This window comes from Vespa mandarinia, chromosome 18 (assembly GCF_050613455.1).
Source record: "Vespa mandarinia isolate Hongniang chromosome 18, ASM5061345v1, whole genome shotgun sequence".
NCBI lineage: Eukaryota > Metazoa > Arthropoda > Insecta > Hymenoptera > Vespidae > Vespa > Vespa mandarinia.
Genome location: NC_140827.1, coordinates 498,022 through 511,180, shown reverse-complemented (window position 1 = coordinate 511,180; position 13,159 = coordinate 498,022). Strand labels below are relative to the sequence as shown.

At 31.3% G+C, this 13,159-nt stretch overlaps 1 long non-coding RNA gene and 1 pseudogene across 3 annotated transcripts; one reads left to right on the top strand and one right to left on the bottom strand.

Moving 5' to 3' along the window:
* The first annotated feature begins 220 nt into the window (after window positions 1–220).
* Window positions 221–7,306, top strand: LOC118445633 (crooked neck-like protein 1; annotated as a pseudogene). Its single transcript, XR_014983187.1, has 10 exons — window positions 221–351; window positions 435–683; window positions 788–1,383; window positions 1,453–1,712; window positions 1,785–1,890; window positions 2,017–2,181; window positions 2,646–2,790; window positions 3,064–3,181; window positions 3,395–3,581; window positions 5,493–7,306. The product of XR_014983187.1 is annotated as a crooked neck-like protein 1 (transcript).
* A 2,058-nt stretch (window positions 7,307–9,364) lies between these two features.
* Window positions 9,365–11,078, bottom strand: LOC146872419 (uncharacterized). Of its 2 annotated transcripts, XR_014983178.1 has the most exons (3): window positions 10,987–11,057; window positions 10,736–10,904; window positions 9,365–10,425 (listed from the first exon to the last, which is right to left on the bottom strand). It is a non-coding gene; the product is annotated as an uncharacterized LOC146872419 (long non-coding RNA). The 2 variants fall into 2 exon arrangements; XR_014983177.1 differs by having other exon boundaries at window positions 10,736–11,078.
* Between the last annotated feature and the right edge of the window lie 2,081 nt (window positions 11,079–13,159).

Sequence of the window (13,159 nt, the reverse complement as noted above, 5' to 3'; positions counted from 1 at the left end):
TAACGCGTTTTCCAGCAATACACGTAATTAACACGCCTCGGCGCCACCACACGCACACGTGGGAAACTAACCAAACAAAATGAGAAACAACAAAGCCGCCGAAAATAAAGTAAACGATAAAGATGCCGTGAACACAAAAGAAATCATTTATTCTTTCATGGACTCTTCTTGAAGTCAAAGTCGTAGCTGCTGAAAGTCACAGCCTGATTATACCTATAGTATATCGAACAAAGCTAAATAAAAATATTACTATTGTTATTTGATGTGCAAAGTTTCTGCGCGTAAACTATAGATGACATTTCTTATTATTAGATCGAACATTAGATCGGAATAGGGCTGTACATAAATAAGGTATAATTTACTTATACATTTTTATGTAAAGAATTCAAAAAGTACACAATATGTTAATATGATATCCATGAATGTAATTATAGTGACTTTTTATCCTTCGAGTAAATGACTTGCGCGAATGCCACTATTATGGCGTAACTTTCAAAAAGATAACATTATAATGGCGATTAGTAGCTTAAAGGTTAAAAGATCGTATGCGATATGTACGGAGTAGAACGAACCAGTTGCGAGAATGTTTTCACGTGAGCGTAGACGAAGCTGTGTTTATTTGGTTAGAATAACAATTAACCATCGTCACGGAAAAGTCACAAAAAATGCCCAAAGTGGCTAAGGTAAAATGATTATTATACATTAGTATATTTTATTTTATAATTATAAATTATAGCATAAACAACTTATAATTGTAATATTTATTCACAATTAAAATCTTTTTTAGCTAAAAAACAAAGCATCCGAGAAAATTTAAATCATAGCAAAACAGCTATTAAGAGAAGCAAAGAAAAAAATCTTTATGCAATGTTAAACCTATCTATAATTTTACATAGAGAACAGTTCATTTGTAAATATTTGTAAATATTTGTAAATATTCCCTTTTAGCCACATAAGCAGAAAATATAAAATCCCCAGAAATTGGCTGATTACCAATATGGAAAATTAAATATCTATGACGACAAAATGTATAAGAATCATATGGTTATAACGAATCTGATGAAATATGCCCGATGGGAAGAAAGTCAGAAACAATGCAAAGAGCAAGGTACTTTAAATACAAAAAATTTATAACATTTTATAGTCTTAGTTTTATTAGAAATATTTCAAGGTTTATATGTCCACTTTATTTTAAATCTGTATATGAACGTGCGCTAGATGTTGATCATAGAAACATTACATTATGGCTATATTATATTGAAATAGAAATGCGCAATAATTATGCCAAAAATTTATTAGATCGTGCAGTCACAATTTTACATACAACAAATCAATTTTGATACAAATACACATATGTGGAAGAAATGTTAGAAAATATTACTGGTAAGATTTGATATAAAATTAGGGATTATTTTTTATTATCTAACTTAATTTTATAGAGATTTATTATAGAAACACGTCAAGTTTTTGAGCGATGGATGGAATGGTGACCTGACTAACAGGCAAGGCAAATATATATTAAATTTGAATTACGATATAAAGAAATACAAAGAGCCAGGTAGAGATATATAATTGCGTAGGAAGATATATAGTTCTGTAATAAATGTAGGACGCAAAGTTTATGAAGATGTTATAAACTTTTTCAGAGATGAGAACTTAGATGAAAAGCTCTATTTATAGCATTTGCAAGATTTGAGGAAGGACAGAGAGAAGTATTATTTTAAGATAACAATATATTCAGTATCTCTGTTATAATAAGTATAATTTTAATATTTCTCTGATAGCACGATAGGGCAAAAATAATTTCTAAGTATGCTTTAGACAATGAAACAATAAAAGAAATATATAATGCATATACCATACACGAAAAAAAATATGGTGATTTTGCAAGTAATTCATACTATAAAGATTAAGATTTATTTAATACGAAATATGAATTTAAAAGTTTTAAGTATTAATATTAATTTGTATAAATTTATAAAAAAATAACACAAATTTCATAACATTTTTAAATAGGCATTGAAGATGTAATAATTAACAAAAGAAAATATCAATATGAGCAAGAAGTCAAGGAAAATTCTTCTATGATGCTTGGTTTGACTATCTGAGATTAGTAAAATTTGAAGAAAATCATAATGTTGTAAGAGTGTATGAACGAGCTATAGCAAATCTCTTAATAAGGTAATGAGTATTTATATTTTAACAATTCTGAAGCCAAATTGAAGTTCCTTTCCATTAAATAAATTTTTTATAGGAGCGTGGGAACGATATATCTATCTGTACATAAATTATGCTTTGTATGAAGAAATTGACACGGAAGTTATAGATAGAAATTTACAGGTATAGTTTATCTTATATAAAATTATTGTTATATATGGAGAGATAACTTTATAATACTTTATTGTTGCATATAAAGATAGAATTTTATAATATTTTTTTACTTTTTAGAATCTATTTAGATCTTATTCTACATAAACATTTCACATTTTCTAAGATATGGCTATGTTATGCATATTTCGAAATGTAACAAAAAATTTGACTGTAGCGAGAAAAACATTAGTATGCTATTATTATAATAATTTTTTTTATTATTTATAAGTATTAAATTTTTGTATTTTTAAATATTTAATTTCATTTATTTCAAGATATGGTATTGGGTGTTTATCCCAAAGACAAATTGTTCCGTGGTTACAATGATTTAGAGGTACAATCTAGAAAATTTGACAGATGCAGGATTCTGTATGAAAAATTATTTGAATTGCACTTCAAAACTGCACAATGTGAATGAAAGTAAATTAATTTTCTTATAGTTACATTTATCTTATGTTTTATTGTAGTTATATTTATTTAATTGTTATGATGTCTATAAAGTTTCTAAAAGAATTAGAAACTTTATTAGGAGACTTTGACCGTCCTAGAGCTATTTATGAATTAGCTGTGTCTTAGACGAATTAAGTTATATTTTTATAAATTACTACTAAATGTAATTAAAGCTGTCTTTTTCTTTTATTTTTATCTTTTATCAAAAACACGTTTAATATTTTTATTATTTTTATTATTTAGTTTGGATATACCTGAACTTTTATGGAAGTCATATATGGATTTTAAAATATCTCAGGATATAATAGAAAATACCAAACAACTATTAGAGGGATTATTAGAACGAAATGTTCATGTCAAAGTAAGTTTGATTTCATAGTATGATATATATGTATATATATATATATATATATATATATATATATATATATATATATATATATATATATATATATATATATATTAAACTTAATTTATAAATATTTTTACATTATAATACACGTTTGCATAACTTATGCTAAATTTGAATTAGTTAATTTTCCATCGAAAGATGATGTTGATAATGTTACCTTAGTTCGTAGAATTTTTGAACGTGGGAATTGTGCATTATTTGCAAACAGTGACAAAGAAAGGAGAATATTACTTTTGGGAGCATGGAGAGATTTTGAAAATGAGAAAGGAGACAAATAGAGTTAGATTAAAATTAATCTAGATCAAAATGCCTAGAAGAATTAAACGAAGAAGACGAATGATTGAAGAAGGTGGAGTATGTAGTTTTTATAACATACATTAAGTAGTACAATAACATTAAATAGTCTTGGAGAAATTTAAATTAAAAAGAAGTATTCTTAATTTATATTAAAAATAATCTACATTAACTTGAAGATATTCGGCTCCGGGAAAAAGTATTCGACTTCGTATTCCCAGAAGACGAATACCAAAGAGCAAATCTTAACTTCTTGGCATTAGCGAAAGCGTAGATAAAGTAAATAATTTCTAGTGATACTGCTCAAAATGAAAATTAACAATTAGAATCGGACAATTAAAAATGATTTATATCTTTTATATTATTATTATATTTTTATTCTGTAAATAGGCAATATAAGTATTGTGGAGAATTTTATATTTATCTTGACTTATTTATAAAATGTAAAAGGTATCAAATTATGCTTTGATAGTTTTTTTTTGCATAAGTACAGTTTATATTTTATAAATAATAAACAATTTCCTATAATTTATATTTAAAATCTTTGTATCTAAAATCCTGTATAATCACTTCTAATAACTTATATTTAAAAATGGTAATATAGGGGTTTTACAATATATTATATTGTAAATATTACGAAATTTTACAATATATATATTATAAAATAGGGAATTTAATTAAAGATAGCATTAATTTATGCAAACTGTTCAGTGGCTATTAGAAAGGTAGTAAATTAAAATAGTTTTTTTCATTAAGAACTTACAACAAATTTTAACTATGATCACCCCGATTATTTAGTGCAATTAACGTTCAGCAACTATCTTTGATATATGCTTGCAATTTATGTTTGATTGTAATGATTAATAACTCATTCGAAAGATGAAGATTTTCTACACTATATTCTCGTTTTCGATTTTCAAAACTAGTTTCTATATGCATGAAAATTACTTTTGCAAATTATTTTTTTCTAGATGATTTTTGCAAAGAAGATGATATTTTTCCAATATCGTACATAAAAATCTCATGTAAAAAAACTTTATCTTTTGAATGAGGTCTTAAGACTTCATAGTGTAAATTTTTGCAAACACACAGAGAGAGAATTTTTTTAAGACTATTCATCATCTTTCATTCGAAGTAGGTGTGAATTCGATGATTGATATGGTACTTATAAATATCTTTCTTTGATAGAGTCATACAAGACACGACCCACATCTATTTTACGATAAATACATAAATAATAGTAAATATAATTAGAATAATAATTATAATAAGTAGTATATAAATTTACGATATAAAAACAAGATTTTATCCAATATTTTGTAAAAAATAATAATTAGTGAATATTTAAATATTAAATATTATTACAGAAATCAAAATATGAATTCATTTACATACTAATTATGAGGTAAAACTCTTAGCGTTTTTCTTAAATGGTTTACCCCGATAGGACTAATCCATTCTGTACTACAAGTATTACTATTATTACTACACAAATAACAATGTAACATAATAATAGTAATAAAAACGTATTTGAATATTATGTACATTATATACATTCTATCTTTTAATAGAAAAATCAGTGGTGACATGTTACTATTTGGATATCTAGAATAACCTTTTATAAATATATTGTATTTTTAAAATACGCGTTGGAAGAATACGAGCTTTACAGGAATAATCGATTTCAGGCAGAAGGTAATCGTGATAAAAAAATGTAAGCTTTCTTCTATTCTTCCTGATTGAAAGCGATAATTTCTTTCAATCTTATCATTCCTTTTAATGTCCAAACAATAAAATAATATTACTTATTTTGTATTGCGTCGTGTGGGCGCTGCAACTACTCTTTGTTACAACTATCTAGAACTTGTTGATCATCTGGCGTTTGGTTATAAAGGATAGGTGACCTCGTAAAGCGCCTGCTTCCTTCCTTTATGTGTTAATTGGTTTCTTCTTACGCTTCTCACAGGATCAGTGTCTCCAGAATCCGGTTCGAAGGACTAAAATGTTTTGTGTTGCGTCGGGTGGTCGCAGCTACGAGAGCGATTTTAGATGTGCGTCCCGCATTGGATCAACTATAACAATCGATTTGCACAGAGAAATATTTTCCGTCTGTCCGAACTACAGACCCACTGGTCGCGATGAATAAGAGCGGCGGCACTATGCAAGGATACCATTGGAGACCGTCAGCAAAATACTGCTTGTCGCGTTCCCGCAAATTAATGGGGAAACGCACGTTCTTTTAAAGGATCATGTGAAACTCGCAAGGTAGATGCGCGATATTAAATATCACGCGCATTGAAGTTGATTCGATATATATTTGATGAAATAAGTTACAATTGTTTATGTGTTTCGTGTAATGATTTCGTGTTCTGAATAAGACTTGACAGCTTAGATGTCGTGAGTCTAAAAGATGTAACTTACCTGATTTTTTGGAAGTCTAGAACTATCCATACAGACTGTAATGAGATCACAGAGAATAAAAAGGGCGGAGTTAAAGTATGATTTGAGCATGGAAAGGGAAAGAATAAATGTCCATTGGTCGTAGATAGTTCAATGAAATGTTTAAATATTCCATGTGTGCCCCCTTTGTTCTAATGATCATGTAGATTGCAGAGTGTCAATAGATATTTTAAAGCTAGAAGCCAAATAAACCTTGACTTGTCGCGCCTAGGAGTCTACTTTCACTATTTACTTATTGGCCGGTTTGACATATTATCGAAATCCAGATATTTTACTAAGAAGCCCAGACAAAGATGGCCATATGTTTTTTATCTATGCGTTTTGTTAGCTAATATCTAATAATTTCCGAAGAGTAAAGATTTCCGATGGTGATACATGACCTTTAAGAGAAAGTACTGTGAACAATGGAGAGATACACGTATGCGTCAATACCACTGCCTCAGTGACGTGTAAAAGATTCTTTACTTGGTACATATATCTGTCAGATTATTAATTAGTTAAATTAAAATTAAACATGCCCAATTAATTAATTCTTTACTTGGCAATTTTTTATTAATTTTAAGATGCCACGCACTACTAGAATTCATACTAATAATAGTACCTTTGCTTTAAGTTTAATATAAACCGTAGGTTCACTTTTGTCACTTACAATTTTAGTTATATAAAAATTATATAATTTGGTTGTATTATTATGTACGTCCAATATCAAATTGGTTATATGCAACACAATACATTTCCAATTATATTTCATGTAAAATACTAATTGTTCTTATATCCTATACGTTGTTTCGTTTTATCACTACAACAATATATGCGATTTGTATACTTTTTATGGAAACCAAAAATATAAAACGACTCTTTGTAAATATCTTTTTGTTAATCCATGTTATTATACAAAGGTAGATCGTTTACAGTAACAGCAGTTTGAATATTTTGTCGCTATATGATGGTGGAATAATTTTTATTTAAACGGAGATACTGGAGCTACTATAATTACGTACTACATTTATGTGGCATTTTATTTTTTCAACTAATATTGGATTTTATTAGGGATCATGATAAGCTTTCCATGCATGCTGTTGTTCTCATCGCCGATCAATTTTGTATATTTCAAACCATGCATTTCAACGCTACAATGAAAATTCTACTGTAGTATCAATAAATAAACATTTTTGAAATATTCATGATTGCGGAAGGCTGTTTGTGTACGGTTTATTCAATCGCAGTAATATTTGTATCAAGTATCAATTTGATCAATATATAAATGTTTTTTAATCATAAAACCAACTAACACTTTTTAAACACTTTTTAAAAATAATATTTTCTGTTTTTCTCAAACAGTTGAATTATCCTGAAATGTTCATTTTATTAATAAATATATAGAATAAATATATTTCTTTTGTATTTCTAACGTATTCCTAACACATATTCAATTGCTCTTTTTTCCTTTTTCAGCGTTGAAATGTATTAATTTATTTTCTAAATAATATTATTATATATCATAAATTCATTTTATATTCTTCATAAAAATAATCACCTTAAGAGCCACGTATTTAACAATTCCAACATAGTAATATGTTGGAAATACTAAAACTAGACCTTCTGACATGATTTTCTTAACTGATCATTTCGGGTTATAATTTCTTTTTCAAAAACGTTCTGAATTCAAAAACAAACTATCTTCCATTCGAAATTTTGAATAATAAAACGAGGTCCATGGTAGAACTTTTAATAGCGCTCGCTAGCGTTATCATAACGATGACGACTATGAATTTAATTTAATTTTCAAACAAAGAAAAATGATAAATGTATGAGATTCGACTTCAATAATGAAAATGCAAAAATCAAATAATTCTACTCGCGTACGTGGGGCAATGTAGAGACGGAGAATGTTACGTCGTTTCAATTTTTCAAATTTACACTTTTATATCCATCATCATAAGAGCATTTTGAGTTACAATATAGTAAAATTAAAATATGATTAAGAACTATTCTCGAAAGGTTTTTGTGAATATTTGAAAATAAATTAATAGCCTATAGTTTCTCTCGTGAGCCACGTTTTGTTGGGGCCTCTTTGGCATATACTCTCTTCTTTGCTTTGTGCCCTAATCTAATTGATCATCATTCAAAATTGTAATAGCGAAATTTGATTTCAGATTATAATATATGGAAGGAAACTTTAAAATACTTGCAAAGCTATACTATTACTTGGAAAGCGAAAACCTTATCTCTTTGGATAGAAGTTGATTGCTACTTTTTCGAGAGATATCTTTTCATAGCATAAGAGAAACGGAAAGTAGTCTATTAATTCCTGAAAATTCCGAATTAAAAAATGATTAACATATTTTTAGGTCTACGGGATGTGATTCTACCAGTTTTCTATTATCGATGACTACATTCTTATTTTAACTCCAGTTTTTTTTAACATTTATGAAAAATTTATCATTATTATATGAAATCAATATTATTTTATGAAATAGAATACTTCGCAAAAGAAAACTTCGTTAAAATTAGATGACGTGGAGTTTCAACCGGATACTGACATCGGACCAATTATTGAGAAACGAAAAAGTAAAGCTATCGATGGAAAATATCCTTATCAAGTTAGTGGTAATGGAGTAAACATGGAAGCTTCAACGATCTGGCTGCAAAAGCTCAACTATTCCCTGAGACAGGTATTTTACCATTGCAGTTCAAGATGAAATCATCGTGACAAAACAATATCGGTGAGCAATCTTACACGAAGACATAGAAAACTGTCGTCGGTTTCGACAGGGAATAGAATCCATAGAACATGGCATAAACGAAGACTACCTCAAGCGACAAGATGATGTAATTAAGATTATGCACTAAGAGCTGGCCATGATATGTAAATTCATCGAAGAAAATAACCCTATTATTAGTATGAAACATATGAAGTTCTGGTCAATTCCAACTTCAAATTGTATTGAAACCAGATGATGAGTATTGATTCATATGATCCTTGAAAATCGATCCGATATAATACGGGTTAACAAGATTTCGAAGAATTGCTGGATTTCAGATGTGGCCATACCTCTTAATGTACACATGCATAGAACATATGTAGAAAAAATTGCGAAATAGGTGGATCTGGCGCGCCACATAAAGCAGCGTGAGAGACTAAATAATATTAGTCTTGTCCCAATCATTATATCCAGTACAAGAGTCATCGAGCAAATTTTAATCGATGAGCTGAAAAAATTGAAGTGCGAATATCTGTTACAAGAAATGTCGAAAGCAGGTATACTGATGTCATGTTCTGAAAGAAGTAAGCATGAAAAAAATAATACAAATTTTGATAGTTACTGATACAATCAGGTCAAAGACGAATCGTCTGCGCCGACCTCGCAACTTGCCTCGTTTTCGATCAGGAGCGAAACTCTATACTCGGAATGAAGCTTATTTATTATTTTATGCATTAAGAATGATAACTTTGAAGAGTTCAACTACTTAAGGATTCTTCTAGGTACTTTTTCTAATCGAATTCTTCTTGTGAATTAGCGGACGCGACTGTACCGTCTATGCGCGTAAGTACCTGCACATACAACTTTAAGCATACAACTTTAACTTTAACGTTTCGGTATTTTAATCTCAACTTAGTATTTGATATCGTAGACTAAACAGACTGACTGACTGTAGATTTGTCTTAAATTCGGCCTCTCGAAACTTTTTAACTCGACAAATTAATTAGATGGAGTTGGATAGATTCGCAAACTTATTTTTGGCACTGATTCAGATTTGAAATTTACTAATTAATTGACTTTAAATCATGAATGTTACTTATGGGACATTCTCGGAAAAATTAGGAATTGTAAACTGACAAAATCGTAATACCAATGCACGGGACTTCACCAGATATTAGAAATGGTTTCTCAAAGCAATGTTAAGTCACAAATAGGAAACCGTACTAAGGTAGTGAACATGAATAAACTAAGATTATCTAAAATGAAATAGATTAAGGTAATTGTGTTACAGAAATCATGGTGCTTCTCGGCATATTAATAACGCTCATAGGCACCATCAGCGGATGTGTTTGCCTTTTGGGGTATGACTGTGGGGAGCCTCAATGAACATCACGACAATTTCACTGCTGGACACGTGGGAATGCACTACCTCATCGCACGCACAAAATGCCACATAAGTACACATGTGCACCAATGCCGAATATAACTCGATAGAACGATTTATTATTGTGGAATGTCATCTCACGTCTCAGCTGTGCAAAATGGATGGAGAGTGTATCTTATGGACCTAACAGCTGTGGCATACAAGACCGCCTTCAATACAGGCATCATGGGAATAATGCCGACCTTGCAAGTATCAGGTTTACGGGCCAATATCACGGAGTATCGAAGTGCTACACTTGCAGGGTCAATCTCAACAGACGGCAAGTGCTCAGGGACGCAGTACGCCAATCCCTACGACACATGGGACAATGTAGTAGTGCAGGTAGCAGTGAAAATAAATATTAAAGAATATTACACAATAGTTAAAATTAAATAGGGCAGTGTAGTGCTAAGCAAAGGTACATTGTTTGTTTTTACGGACGGTACATATATGTTACTGACGAGGAAGGGAATGCATTTTGGACAACTATACCTGACTCATCGTGTAATTTTGAACATTACGAGTGCTGTACGAGGGACTAGCCACAAAATTAGAAGCGACAAGCCGTATGGAAATATATCCTGACATCTAAACTATAACGACACAGGACGTCACGTTTACCTTGGAAAAGAGGGCGGAACACCATTTGTGCGGGTACACTCTTCTGCGGAGCGAGCATCCGAAGTTATTCATCTTGGAGACGCAAAAAGGAAGGACCTTCGCGTCAAGGAGAAGACTATCAGTTGAAAATCTCGATCTGTTCGCCTATGTGAACTCGAAGTTCGTATACCTAGAAAAATACATGAGAAGCCAGATGACTACCTTATAAAGTGACGTCATCAAACAAAAATGTGAATTGAAGAAACAGGTACTTAAAAATGCATTAGCGCTGGCGACTCTTCGACCAGATAAGTTCGCCTATACTATCATGAAGGCAGCAGGACATATGGCCGTAACGGTGGAAGAAGTGATACACATTGTAAAATGCACACCTGTTTCCGTCAGCATGAGACCATTAGAAGAATGCTATCACGAGCTATTCAGCTAATCACCAAAACGACAGCCTCTATATGACAACCAAGTGGAGAATACTAGTAAAAACTGGAACCACCATCAATGGAAGCAACGCATTTAGAGGGAAACTGCTACAGACTAACATCAAAATCCGTGGAGGTGCTCCCTCCCCAAATACTTCAACCATTGACGGAATCATTATGAAAATACATAAAAACAAAAACTTTAATGAGTAGTTGTATATACTCTCAACAGGACTTGGAGAATTTACACGATCGTATTATGTTCCCCGCCAAAAGACCGGAACTCTTAAACATTATTGCCAGAGGAGCTACAGGATACCGTGTTCCACTCAACACTATCTCCATGTATAACTTAGTGGGAGAAGCGGACATTGATAAAATCACAGACGGTGCGATCTCGAAATTGTGGCATTTCCTAGCTTTCGGATCAGCTAGCGCGGGATGTATTGGAGTATTTGTTCTAATCAAAGGAGTTGTGTGTCGACGTCGTGATTCGAGGATATGTACTCCATGCAGTCTATGGTTGGAGCTTACATCTGTTGGGGGCCGTCTGGAGTTCGTTAACACACCTGCTTTTGCATCTCAAACGACTGCAACAGCAATATGGAAAAAGAACTGTAACGGCCAATGAAAGTGGTGATACCATTGAAATAAGAGTGGATAAACTAGAAAGTGATGTGACTCCAATCCCCGCCCCAAGGGAAGTTATGAGATATCCAATGTTAGAAGAAATCCTGGCTGCTCGCAAAAACGAGTCGTTGGAAATCGAAAATCACAAACGACTCAATTAAGGGGGGAGGTGTGATAACGCCATCTGACGACGCATAGGATTCATCTATCAATAACAGAAAATTACTAATTCAAAGTCAAAAGGTCGGTTACTCTACTGTCGAAAATGCTACTATCGGTAACTCTGCTGTCAATAACTCTACTGTCGATAATTCTACTATCGGTAACTCTACTTTTAATTATTTTACTATCGGTAACTCTACTGTCGATAACTCTACTGTCGATAACTTTACTATCGGTAATTCTACTATCGATAATTCTTATTATAACAACTCATTATAACAATTTATAAACAAAGGATATATCCGTGTAACTTTGATACGCGAAAATAATAAAGTCAAACGGTAAGTCCAAGCCACCCTTATCACAAATGGCGAGACGACATCCGGTGATTATGAATTCTAACAACTAGCGTTCTAACACCCAAGGTTCTAAGTATTATCAACAGCAATATCAACACTATTCCTGGAACCATATCTGGCAATAATCGTATTCCAGAGGTTACGGATTCTTGGAACTACATCCGGTGATAAACATCGACCAAGCACAATACTCGGACCAAGACCAACACAATATCGAATAATGTCTTCACAGATAGGTGGCACGAGCGAGCGGCGCGCATGCGCAGTGACGCCTTGTTAGGCTCGACCGAATGGGAGTGTAGCGACATGGCAGTCACTCTTCATCCGTTGCTCAACTCGATTAGTTGGAATCTCTTAGTTCTATGTATTAGTGATTAATTTCTAAATAACTTAGAATCTCTTGAGAAGTAGATAGGTTCTACTACACTGTTTTTTTACACTGTATATTTCATATCTGGTTAAGCGGTTCTAACGCGATTACCTTTCTTCAATTGAGTATTACTACATTGTAGTGAAATAAATGTCTCCTTCGATTAATTTAGTAAGGTTATGAAAGAAAATCTTGGACTTACTGTTTGACTTTATTATTTTCGCGTATCAAAGTTATAGAAGTATATCTTTTGTTAATAAATTGTTATAATGAGTTGTATCGTGTAGTGAATACATAAAAGATTTTTAACTGATGAATGTTAATAATTTTACTTGAGTGCGGTTATTATTTAACATAATATCTGATTGGTTTTACAACGAAGGTTCCATTATATATATAAATTGTTAATATAGAATCTTTAACTGCTAACTGTATATTAGGTTGGGGAAAAAGAAATCCATTATTTTTGCGTGAACTTTAAGACTTT